The following is a 13,765-nucleotide window of genomic DNA, read 5'->3' on the forward strand; positions in this document are numbered from 1 at the left end:
GATTCTTGTGTGCCCTGTGTGCCTCACAGGGCAAGGAGCACAAAGTCCTTCCTTTGAAAAAGGCTTCTGGCCAGTGCATGGAGAAGCTCCAAGCCACATAGAATATTTTAAAGGAAAAGAAGAAGTTTCATTTTATATTAAAATGTGAGAAAATGAAAGAGATATAGTGCAAAGTGGAGGGCCAGGCTTTCAAAGAGTCAGTTATATGTGAATATGACAAAATGTACCAGTTCTTGTTGGGGAACCCCAACTTCCCCTCTTACAGCAAGACAACTCTAACCATAAAATAAATAAGAAAAAATTAAGGAATGGAATAAAATCTTAGAAAAATTACTATTACAGAACAGAGAAAACAGAATGGTAATAGAAAGGAATATACCTTTTCTCTCAGCTGTACATGGGGTCACCTTTACAAAACAATGAACTTGCATCACAATATAAAAATCTCACAAAGAAATGAAGAAATACAAAAAAAAAAATTAAATGCACCCTTTTGATACCATAATGTAATAAAAATTACATTCAATAAATGACCATGAAAGCACAGATTAAAAATTAACTGGGCTGTCACTATAACAGAGACAGACCTAGAGTCAGGACCAGAGGGCATGAGGCAGGAAGAGGACACTGAATTCTGTGTCCTGTTTCTTGTTTCTTGTTCCTGAGGCCAGGAAAATACAAGGAAATATCTAGAGGTCACTAGTAAGGAGAAAAAGAGGGTGGGTAGATCTAATTATATAATTGGATATTCCTGTGAATCAGCTTGTGTTTGTTTCTGCCTGCTTTAGGGCATAGTAACAATTTGCTACCTGCCAATTAAAGTCACCTGAGCTAATCAGGTCATCCTGTTTCCAGAAAAGGCAAGAAGTTGAGCCTAAATAAATTAAACTTTGCTGGGGAGACCCTAGAAAACAAATACTCTGAACAAAGAATAGTAATGACAAATTGGATGTTTGCCAGAACATCTAGCTTCAAGGGTTAGCAAAGAGAGCTGCAGAAAAGAAAAGCAAAGGATATTCAATCAGACATCAAGTCTTTATGGGGAAGAAAAGGAATTTTCAGTGATTTGCATATAGGATGTTCTATGTCTGTGTTTGTTGTAGGCCCAGGTGATATCTTTCTATGCACAAAGTGCGAATTCAGATCCTTCCTAAAGGAAAAGATGAATGCACATGAGGGAAGAAGACATCTGTGGTTTCCAGGTTGTCAGGAAGAATGAATTACTATTTGAAAGAATGAAAGAACAAGTGGTTCAAGAAGGAAACAAACAAACAAACAAACAAAAAAGAATCTGAAAGGCAGGGTGCAGTTCTGTCCAGAATCAGCAAATTGGGAGTAGTGAAGACTATGACACAGAAAGAATGAAATAATTGAAGGTAGGTAACACATATAACATATAATTGGGAATAATAAAACAATAAATCAAGTCCTAATATTTAGCATTTACTGATCACCATGATGTTAAATGCTGACATTGAAAATTTAACAATCAGCTCAGTAAATGGTTTGAGCTGGTTCTAGTATACACATGTAAGTGAACCCTCTCAGAAATGGTTCCAAAAACTGGCTGTTTTCTTCCAGGAGAAATACACTGAGAGCTTCCTAAGACTATTTAAACCTGATGACCAGTGACCCCATCTGGTGACACATTTTGGGTTTTAAGAATATAGTCAACAGGTCTTGTAAGTGAGAAAATAATAGTATGGAGAAAACTGCCCACAGAGATTTGAAAATCCTCATTTCATAGAATATATAGCAAGAGGAACAAAGGATAATGTCAGAAAAGGGAATAGTTGTAAAGCCATACAATACACACAAGAAGAATGCCACCAGTATTCAACCGTCAAGATACTTATATATAAATACGCAAATCAGTGTTAACATAAAAGAAATATTAGAAAGTCCTATTTTGTTGTTCAGTTGTTCAATCATGTCTACCCTTTGTGACTCCTCATGAGGTTTTCTTGGCAAAGATATCAGAGTGGTTTGCCATTTCCTTGTCTGGTGGATTAAGGCAAAAGAGGTTAAGTGACTTGCCCAAGGTCACACCGTGAGTGTCTGAGGCTGGATTAGAATGCAGGTCTTCCTGACTCCAGACCCAACATTCTATGTGACTAAATGAGATGTGATCTTGGTAGAAATATAGTTCAGTAAGGGTATAGTTTATCCTCAAGGAGCAGGATTCATGTTAGGCTGTGGAATAGTATATCATACTAAAATATTAAATATAAACACAAAATTTAAATAAAATACTAAAAATAAAAATCATACTAAAACACATATTAAAAAATTCAAGAACTCAGGATTGGGGAAGAAGGAAGTGGGTTGAATATGGTGAAAAGCATTTAGGTGGAGAATAAATGAAGTCAGCAAAAATTTGACAATGTCCTTGAAGATAAGATGGTGGGATATAGGCTAGGTAACAATGCAGTCATTTGGATCTAAAACATTAATGAACAGTTATCAACTTAAAAAAATGCTTCCAGTAGAGTTCTGTGATTATCCATATTTGACCCTATGTTTTTTGACAATGTTATCAGTAACTTATGTGAAGTCCTAAATGGCATGCTTGTGCAACATGTAGATAAAACAAGAGATTGCTAACACTTGGATGCTAAAATCAAGACAGCTTATTTCCAGAGTCGTGTCAAGACAATCTTGACAGTATTGATAGATCAATGGGCCAAGATGAATAAGATTAAATTTAACAGTTCTAGTTGGATAGATGGCAAACTCCTATAATTGCAGCTACCAGTGAAACTGTGACTTTCAGACCTTTTGAGCTCAAGACTCCTCAGGTATAGTGTGATAAGATGTTCAGGTATCTTACTTAATTTGTCATTAATAAGGTGACATCCCATCTCCCCTCCCACCCTGCCCCTTTCAGGAGAAGGGTAATACCAGTTGGTTTTATTTTTTCATTTCCCACTTTGATATTTTTCTAATCTACCTGAACTCTCTTCTTTAATACAATCATATATTTTTATATATCAAAATTTGCTGTGCATATTTCTGTCAATGCACATCTTGCTCCTATATTATAATCTCACAGTTGAGAATAATGATGATTATCCATACTTTATGCATATCACTTTTAGAGAATTTGATAAAAATGAGAAAAGACTTAATAAATAGCACCAGGAAAAGTGAATTATAGTCTTTTTTAAAAGTATATCTTTTTTCGTTTGCTTTGGATTGGAAGGGACATAAGAGTATCTTTTTTTTTTTTTGGAATGTCACAAAAATGGGAAGTTGATTTGGAGGTCATACGATTTTAGGGCATTTTTATAGAACTCTATTAAATCACTGCTGTTATACAGTTTACTAGATTTACGAGAGACATCCATATTTTTGCTTTTCTACTTTCATATAAGTTTAAGTGCCCTAGCCTTGTAGTCTACAAATTCTTAAACTCCTAGGCTCAGTCTTCAGGGTATTTTCTTTTAAATTTATTTCTACCTAATCCAAATCAATAATTTGTCTTTTTCCTTTCTATCTCAAAAGTAGTTTTGTGTGGCAGCTAGGTGGCAGAGTGGATAGAACACCGGCCCTGCATTCAGGAGGACCTGAGTTCAAATCTGGCTCAGAAACATAGAACTTTACTAGCTGTGTGACCCTGGGCAAGTCACTTAAGCCCAATTGCCTCACAAAAAAAAAAGGAGTTTTGAAAAAAATGTTCTAGGATTAACTTGTTTACCTTTTAATTAACTTGTCACAATTTTCATTCTATGTTTCTAGATTTTATTTTAATATTTAATTAAGCCAAGGTTTCATTAATGCAGGTACCTATTGTGTTAACACAGTTTACAATCGCTTTAATACCTGAATAGTTAGTTTCATGAGTTCTAACTAAAATAAAACAAAACAGCTTATTCTCAAGGCTGAACTTCAGATAGGAAACAGGCTCTAATTAGGACCTAATTTAATGCTTCTCCTTGGTAGAAGCAGCTAGAATTTTTGATCAATTATCATCATCTCTGCATCATGATGAAGCATCAAAGGAAGACAGTAAGGAGAAGCTTTCAAATCACTGCTTGACAAAGAATTAGCAGCCCTACTACTTTTCCCTTAAGCCTCCATTCTTCAAATCACATCCTTCATTAGATGTTTCAGTCAGAGCAATTATGTTCTAAGTCACACACACTACAGAAAAGTGGACACATATTGGGCAAGAATTAGGTAGGCAAATTACTTTTGCTAACACAGAATACTCAACATAGGCTATAATTCCTAAGGATATACCTTTTCCTTATAATCTAAAAAACAAAACACTTATAGGTGTAACTTTTATTCCAAATATCAAAGATCAGGTAATCAGCGTTTTACAGAGGCTGCCTAAGAGAGACATGATAAACATATTTCAAACAGACTGAGCTCAACTAGACAGAATTAGAGAATGGAAAAGAATGCTTAAATAAAGGTGTAGTGTCATTCCTACAACACCATCTAACACTATATCATACATTATATTTGCCCTTTTATTGGAGCGATTTCCTGACATGTATGAGTTGAACATAGAATTTGCTCTTTTGAAATACAGTGTAGCCTGGCTTCAGTGTCACAAAAGGCATCAAAGGATTATAAGGATTATTTTAAAATCCTTATAGATAAAATTGATTTGATAAAAACAACACCTAAGTGTGGAAGACGACATAAACTCCAGTTCTGAAAGAACAGAAATTATACAAATGATCAGCAGTTCTCCGCATGATTAAGAACCAAATGATCTTTGTAAAATGTTAGATAATTTTATTTTAATTGCAGGAGACTCACAACTAACATTTTCTAAATTACTGGATTACATGTGGGGGCAGGGAAGAGAGAGTACTGCTTTTGGTATGCTGTTGATAAATTCTAACCATGACCTTTCTTTCTTTCTGTTCTAGGCAATAGTACATTATAGGGGCTAATGCAGAATCATATTAAGTGACATTTCACAGTCATCATTATGTAAGTAGCAATAATTTGGGCCAATTATAAGAAAAATGAACTCTGCCACATTTTCTCCTCACAGTCTTGTGTCACAGAAGGATTAATAGTGAGCTATAACTGTGCCAATATGACTGCTTCTGTTAACTAATGCTGCACTGCAGAGTGCACAAAAGAAAATGCTGAAGTGTATTACAGAGTAAAACAGGAAAGCATTTGTGGTGACCTTTTCACCTCTGCCTTTCTGGCACAGTTGTACATTTCCTTTCCCCTGTGGAGCCTTTACTGGGAACATCATCTAATTAGTATTTGTTATAATTATGGTAGAAGTATGTGACTCCGTAGACCATCATTAATGCAAGCTTGTAAAATTCAGGTCTTGACCACCTGATTCATGTCATTATGTACTGGTGTAAAAGTGTTGATGCTATGATCTTGGCCACAAGTCAATTTCAGTAATTGACTTCCTAGTCCCTGATTCCTCCTTTATTTTTACTGAGACATACTATTGCTCATCTGAAGATAAGTCTTCACTCTTTGGCTCTTTCATTTTACCTACAGGTAAGTTTATGTAAGGGGTAGGAAAAGATAATTTAAATATTTTGTTTTTGATAAGTTGTACATGTGTGTTGTTATGAAATGATAAGAAATAGAATGCTTTTTTTAAGCTACAGAGCTGAGCTTGAAGCCAAGAAGATGTTGGTTCAATTCATGCCTTTGAAGTATGCTTATTGAGTGACCCTGGACAAGTAAGTTAACTTCTTAGTAATATAGGCCAAGGGTGTCAAATACATGGGCCACAGGGTCTACTCCTACCTTTCTTTTAATCTTAATTTGGAAATAAAAGGTGTTGCGAATATTATCCTAGTTGTCAATTCATTTATTCATTCATTCCTTTATTCCTTCATTCACAATTAGCCAAGTTCCTATAATGAAGTAGAAAGTGCTAGATTTAGGATTGGATGGCCTAGATTTAAGACTCAGTTTTCCCACACACTTAGTACCCCATGCTGTCTACCAAGACACTACCAACACTACCAAGAATGGGCCAAAACAGATTAAAGTGTAATTAGGAAATATTTATCAAAATAAGTAAAAATGAAATAAAGCAGATTTTAGCATTTGTGGCTTACAGGTATCTGTATGTAATGTTTAATGACCTTTATTTCTATTTTCATTTGCTCTAAGCAACTATCTAAGACTATAAGTTAAAGAGAAGTTGCTGACCTTCGCTGACTCATCTAGGAGTCCCTATGCTCATGAAATCAGACTCTATTCCTGTTCCTGTCCCTATGAAATGGTAGGTACACAAAGTATGTCTTCTTATCTGGTTAGTTATAGCTGAAAACCTCATGAAGAGCATCATTGCCACCCAATTAACTTTGAGTCCTACTAAAACATGTTGTATTTAGGCTCCAAAGACAGAAGAGGACTTTCTTGGCCTAGTAGTTTTGTAGAAAGGCCTTGAGTCTGGAGTGTACCTCCATGCTAAACCTGTGCTGTGTTACATTAAAAATTAGCATAAGTAATTTAATTTTGCTTTTATCCACCATTTTGGGAAGCTAAGTTTCAGTTGACTGTTTGGCCTGACTTTTGAGAAGTCACAAGATTGCTCCCCTTCTCAAAGGTCACCCAGCCTAAAGAATACCATAAAAACTACTCCTCACTCTCTTACCTCATTGTCTCCCCTACCCCATATACCAACTGCCTTGCTCTCATTATCTCCTTATCCCTTCTACCGCTAGGAAACCTGGTATCTCAATCCTTTAGTCGTATTTCTCCTGTTTTTCACACTCTCCAAATTGTATATTAACTTTGTGTTTTGCAACCACATATTGTTTTTTATTAATTTATTTTGATTTATCAACTATCACTTTCATATGCTTTTGAGTTTAAAATTTTTCTCAGCCTTTCTCTCCACCACCCTCCCCAAGATTATGCACAATTTGATATAGGCTATACATATACATTCCTATTTAATATATTTTCACATTAGTGATGCTGTAAGTAAGAATTAGAACCAATAGGAGGAACCACCAGAAAGAGGAAACAGAACTCAACAGAAGAAAAAAAAGTAGCAAATAGTATGTTTTGATCTGCATTCAAACTCCTTATTTCTTTAGATGAACCACTTATATTGTTAAATAAATTGTCTGGATGAAATTCAGTTTCTTTCTTTCTTTTTTTCATTTTCCCACTGTAACAACTATGTATTTAGATGTTCTCTCAATAGGTATTAGAGTTTTACTTATGAAAAGCAGATTGGCTAAAAACAAATCAAAGGGAGGGAATGCTGAGAAAGAATAGAAGTATATCACCATAAAAAGGAAATGAAGAGGTTATAGAAGACTACAGATAGACCTGGTTACCTTCATACATTGTTGTTATCCCTAATAGTAAGTATGCAATTTGTCCTGGAACTTATCTATATCTACCTTTCAATTTCCTTTGTCAACATTCAATCATAAGTCCTAATTAAATTGCATATGCACTTTAACAATAGGTTCCTAACATATCTTCTTTCCTCCATTCTCTTTCCCTTCTAATCTATCTTTTGCCCCACTACCAAAACAATAATCTTTAAACACAGAGAGGAGCATGTTACTCCTCAGACACTCAGGGCCCTAAGCAATCTAGCTCCATCATGCTTTTATGACCCTATTCTTTACTCCTATTCCAATGAGAATACTCTCTTATGAATACATTATATATACACATTTCTGCCTCTATTTTTCATGATTCCTGATGTTTGAAGTGCCCTCCTGACATAGAATTCCTACTCATCTTTTAAAACTCAATTCAAATGAAAATATCCCATAAAGTCTTCTGAATGTACCCCCCCACAAACACACACACACACTCACACACACCTGATAATGCACTTTTATCACTGTAACCTCACAAAGCACTTTGCTTTGTAATTCTAACGCTCTCTAATTCACTCACATGTTTTGTAACATAGAGTGTGTATTTGTGTATTATCCTTTTCTCTTGCACCATAAACCCTAAGAAAGAACATATTGTTTTTAATTTTTTCCAGTTTCCCCAGAATCTGACAAAGTGTTCTCCACTGAGTAAAAACTTTTTCAATTTCTGTTTAATGGACATCTCAGAACAAAGTAATGTTTAAAGACTATGAGATTGTAGGGGAGAGTTGGAGGAAGTTCCACTCTTCGCTTCTTTTATTTTAATTTGCAAGTATAAGAGGTTAAGAATATCTCCTCAGTTGACCATTCATTCATTTATTCTTTCATTAACAATTGGCTAAGTTTCCACAATGAAGTGGAAAGTGCTAAATTTAGGATTGGATGGCCTGGATTTAAAACTCAGTTATCTCATTTAGTACCTGTGTGATCTTGGGCAAATCACTTAACCTCCTGGGGCTCAGTTGTGAAATTTGTAAAACTAGGAGGTTGAGCTCAGGGCTTCTTCAACTCTTTCTACTTGTGACCCCTTCATTGCTTCTTAAACTGCGGGTTACAGCCCTATATGGGGTAATGACCCAATTGGCCTCTGATATGTGTTATAATGTAATCCTGAGATAACTCCACAATCCCTGCCCGTATTAACTCTGGAGATATATACCTCTTCTACAACATTGTGACTTCTAGAAAACCATAGAAAATCTGGTTCATAGAATCATAGACTTTTAGTACTAAAGAAGATTTTAAAAATAGACCAGTCCACTTCTCTTATTTATGAAACTGAGCCCCAGAGTGGTTGTATTCCTTCCCAAGGTCACATAGCCATTGCAGCTATTAAGTGGCAGAGCTCTATTTATTCCTATAAATTATACAAGTGGAATATTACTAGTCTAAAATGTACTTGAACATTATTTCAAAACAAATTCAGTCAGTCACATCTTTTGACATTTTTAGATATTTTAAGTGAAACTCAGGCTCAGCAGATGTTGCTTATACAGGTATATAGCAAAAAATAAATGGCATTTGATCATGAAAGTCAACAAAGAAAGCAAAAAAGAAAAAGAAAATTCATAAGATATGAGATTGAAGGCTAGGTATTATGTACACATCTGTAACCCTTTTTAAAAGAAGGCCAATGCTGGTGGATTGATTGAGTTCAGGAATTCTAATCATCCAGTGGGGATAAAGCTGACTCAGTTCACTAACTCTTACAATACTATAGTGATCTCCTGAGGTAGGGAGAGGTGGCATCAGTCCCTCCAAGGAGGGATGACCCCATGTAGGTCAGAAACGGGAGGTTTCTGATTTCCCTGTCAATAGGTATTGGGGTTGGGCCTGTTGAGTTCCCATCTGGTTGAGATGGAGAGAAAAATGAAACTACATTTAGATTACATATTAATTCATATGATGTAAATTGATGAGAATAATTTGTGCCATCTCTAAACGTTTGGTATCTATAATTCCCAATTATGGTTGAATTTATAAAAGTATGGCTATTTTACAAATTTATCTCTCATGCTCCTAGTGGCTTTCCAGGGGTTCCAAAAGAAGCAGAAAATTTCACTGCTGAAATTATGTGCATATAAATTTTGAATTCAGGAAAAGAAAAGATTGTATGTGAATTGACAGTGAAATTGGGGGGAAATGACAAAATATGAGGGAGGAACATAATAAAGAAGATCAAATGAGGAGAGACCAATAATTAAAGTTAGGGAAATAACTCTCTTTGAATAGTTTCTAAACCTAAAGTACAACCTCAATGAACAGGTATTTAAAAATAAAATCTTTATCTATGTTAATGTGGAAGCATACATTGATTTTTGCCACACATTTATGCTAAATTAGCATGAGGAAAAAAATCATTATTTTATTTTAGTCCATCTTCCTTGATAATGGCCTGGACCCAGAATTGAACAGAAACAGGAGGAGATTGGGCCTGATTTCTTTGAAGAAATGTTAAAGTTTGTTTGATATCCTGTGCTTCTGTCTGAAGAACAAGAATCTGTCTTTGAATACCAATATTCTTGCATGGCTATTAGATGTGAAATACTAGTTTTCAAAAAGTTAAAAGTGAAGTTCTTTCAAAGGGCACTGGAGGGGTGCATGATGGCCCGAGCAAGTTGTAACATATTACAAATGAAGAATTACATAGAAGTTGCCATAAAGGTGGGCATGAGGGAAGGGAGGAAAAGAAATAAACATTTATTAAGCAACTGCTATGTGCCAGGCACTGTGCAAAACACTCTATGAACATTATCTAATTTGATCCTCATCACAACCCTGTGAGATAGGTGCTATTATGGTTCTCATTTTTTCAGTTAAGAAAACTGAGGCAGACAGAGGTTTTGCCCAGGGTCACACAGCTAATAAATCTCTGAGGCTCTTTTTTAATCCAGTCTTCCTGACTCCAGGTCTACTACCACCTAGCTGCCTCTGAGAGTTGTCATAAGGGATATATGTGACCACTTTCCTAATCACCACCTCCTCCCCACACCCACTCCCTCCAAAATAGGCTATTCCCTTAGCAAGAATGAAAGAATCCATGAGAGACTGGATGCTCTGTCAGTAACAGTAACTTTGAAGTGCTCTACTGGTAAGCTCCCAGCAAGTTGGGTGCATCCACCATAGTGGAATTATGAGATGTCATAGACAAGAGTCACAGAAGGTATTAATGCATGGATGGGCAAAGGTCTGCATTGTTGGACTGTACTACCAACACTGATGAGATCACAGATTCATTAAAAGTGAAAGAAATCTATTTTCATGTCAGTTCTTATTCTTAAGCCTAATCATGGCATAGAGGGGATCCTGGGTTCTAGAACACTAGGCCCAAGCTTTGAAAGTGCTTTCCAAATGAAAAAGAATATCGACTGAATGTATGTTATCTGAGGGTCAGCCTCACTAAGTTCAGAGACTACTACAGTTTAGCAAAATACATACACCTCACAAGAAGTAAGAAAGAAACAAATACCATGTACATACAAAGAAAACACAAAGTATTTTCACTGTTTTTATGTTGAGGATTAAGAGATGACTTACATATCTGCAAGGGAGGAGGTGGCATGATGTAATGGAAAGCGTACTGAACTGAGGGTCAAATAAATGACTATATGATTAGTTAACTGTTGTATTCTTGAACAAGTTATAAATAATCCCAGTAAGCTTCAGTTTCCTCGTCTGTAGATCATTAGTCCCTTTGTGTTCTGATAGCATAAAATTTTCTGAGTTATAGGATTACCCTATTCTAAACAAAAGTTAATTTTAACTGTCCTGTTTTCTGCACACACAAATTATAACATTGCTTTCAAGGTAGAAAAATGGTAAAGTTTGAGTGAAAATACATCCTATTTAGGCATCAGATATCAGTTATTCTCATCACTATAAAGCTGATTGTTTTTCGCTTCAGTCTCTTTAAATGTCATCTGACAAATCATGCAGAAATAAATATGAATTAGGATGCTTATGTAGTGCTGTTTGCCACAGACTCAGACTAAAATGACTCTGAAATCTAAAAGAGAAAAAAAAAAGTAAGATTCTTTGTGAGACATTTGAAGAATTTCCCATCAAATAAAAAGACCATGCAATTATTAAGATTCCAGTGTCTACTTTCACAGGAAAGTTTCAGTGACTCATGGTACGGCTAATGAGGATTCGGTGCCTTTGATTCTCATCTTAAGCCTTTAAAACTGACACTTTTTCTAGGGGAAAGCGGGAATAAATTTCAATCTTTTCTTATCTCTGAGATGCCATTTCAACCCACTGATCCATTTTTTCTCTTTTTGTTGGACTTTGTTCCTTTTTTTTTTCCTCCATTGTTTTGGAGAATCAGATGGATTTGTTTCTTAGTTGGCTCATTTTATCTTCTAATTTTCTTTTACTTAAAACAGCTCCGTTTGCTTCCTTCATTAAACTTAAAATTGCCATGCTACATAATTTATAAATAATTATTTGAAACACATGGAATTGAGCTCATCCTGGCTTAGAAGAAAGCGTTTTGGACCTGAAGTGAAAAAACCTGGTGCAAATCTTGCCACAGATACTTATTAGTTATATAACCATAGAAAAATCATTTTAATTTCTTTAATCATGTCTCATTTGTAAAATGAAGATAATAGACTATTAGGGCTATTATGAGAATAAAATTAAATAATATTTCTAAAGCACTTTGCAAAACTTAAAGCAGTGTATTCATTAAAAAAAAAATCCCCAGTGGAATGTAAGTTTCTTGAGAGCAGAAACTGTTTCTAATTTGTTTTTATGTCCTCAAAGTCTAGGGTGATGACTTGTATATGGTAGTTTTTAAAGGAGCCTTTTTTTACTTAGTAACTTAATCTGACTTGCATTTCTAAATAATTAACATAATTTGCTAGAATTATTCACCTGTATTTTTTTCCTCTTCTTCCTCTTTCTCCTCCTTCTCCTCCTCCTAATGAGGAGTTTAGAAGGTTTGGAAAGGGATATCAGTATATATGTAATTGTGCATTTTGTGGGGGAAATGTATATAATTGAACATTTCCATTTATCTTCTAAGATCATTATCTTTTGATAATGAAGTTTTTCCCCATTCATAGATCTGCAAAATAATCTTTTTGCTCCTCAAATTTGTTTAAAATGTTGAGATTTATGCCTAGTTATGTGACACCTATGCATAGTCTCTACCAGACTCCTTTCCAGTTTTCCAAGCAATTTTTGTCAAATGGTGAATTCTTATCCAAGTAATTGGGGTCTTTAGCTTTTGAACACTAGGATATTAAGTTCTTTCACTTTTGTGTGTTATGTACTCAATCTGTTCCAAAGATCAACTTCTCTATTTCTTAACCAGTAATTTGTTTTGAGCATTACTGCTATGTAGTATGGTTTGAAAGCTGGTACTGCTAGGTCCCTTTCCATCCCATTTTCTTTTATTTCCCTAGACATTCTTGACCTTTTCCTTCTACAGATGAATTTTGTTAGTATTTTTATAATTCAATAAAGTGATCTGTTAGTAGGTTGATTGGTATGGCACTGAAAAAGTAAAGTGATACTGGTTATATTGTCATTTTTATTACATTGGTTCAGCCTATGCACAAGCAATTACTATTTTTAGATTATTTTTTCTCTGTATTTGCGTAAAGAGTATTTGATAATTGTGTTTATATATCCCAAGTTTTAATACATTATGTGCAGTTATTTAAAATGAAATTTATTTTTCTATCTCTTCCTGCTGCATTTTGTTGGCAATATACAGAAATGGTGATGATATATATTGGATTGTTTTATATGTTGGAACTTTGCCTCCCTCCTTCCTTCCTTCCTTCCTTCCTTTGTTCCTTCCTTCTTTCCTTCTTCCCTCCCTCCTTCCCTTTCTTTCTTTCTTTCTTTCTTTCTTTCTTTCTTTCTTCTTTCTTTCTTTCTTTCTGTTTGTCTGTCTGTCTGTCTGTCTGTCTTTCTGTCTGTCTGTCTGTCTTTCTTTCTTTCTTTCTTTCTTTCTTTCTTTCTTTCTTTCTTTCTTTCTTTCTTTCTTTCTTTCTTTCTTTCTTTCTTTCTTGTTTCCCTTTCCTCCTTTCTTTCTATTAAAAGGTAACAAAACCATTCTCAGGATCTCTGCATTATTTAAATCTATGACCCCTGATGACTTTAGGGTTCTGAGGATACAAGTGTATTATCAAACACATTGTTATGTAAGCCCTCCATTCTGGTTGGATTGCTTGTTTCTATTTACCTTTTTACTTTTCTCTTGACTCCTGGATCTTTATTTTAAATTTGGATTTAGCTCTTGTTTTTGTTTTTATTTTTCAATTAATAGTCATTGGAAGTTTTCTTTTCCCCTAAGGGTCCATTTTTTTCACTATAGGATTTAACTCAGTATTTTTTTTCCTGGTAAATTATTGTTGGTTGTAAGCCTTTATCTTTTGTATCATATTTCAAGATTT

This window comes from Phascolarctos cinereus, unplaced genomic scaffold, assembly GCF_003287225.1.
Source record: "Phascolarctos cinereus isolate Bilbo 61053 unplaced genomic scaffold, phaCin_HiC Scaffold_5;HRSCAF=322, whole genome shotgun sequence".
In the NCBI taxonomy this organism is placed as follows: domain Eukaryota; kingdom Metazoa; phylum Chordata; class Mammalia; order Diprotodontia; family Phascolarctidae; genus Phascolarctos; species Phascolarctos cinereus.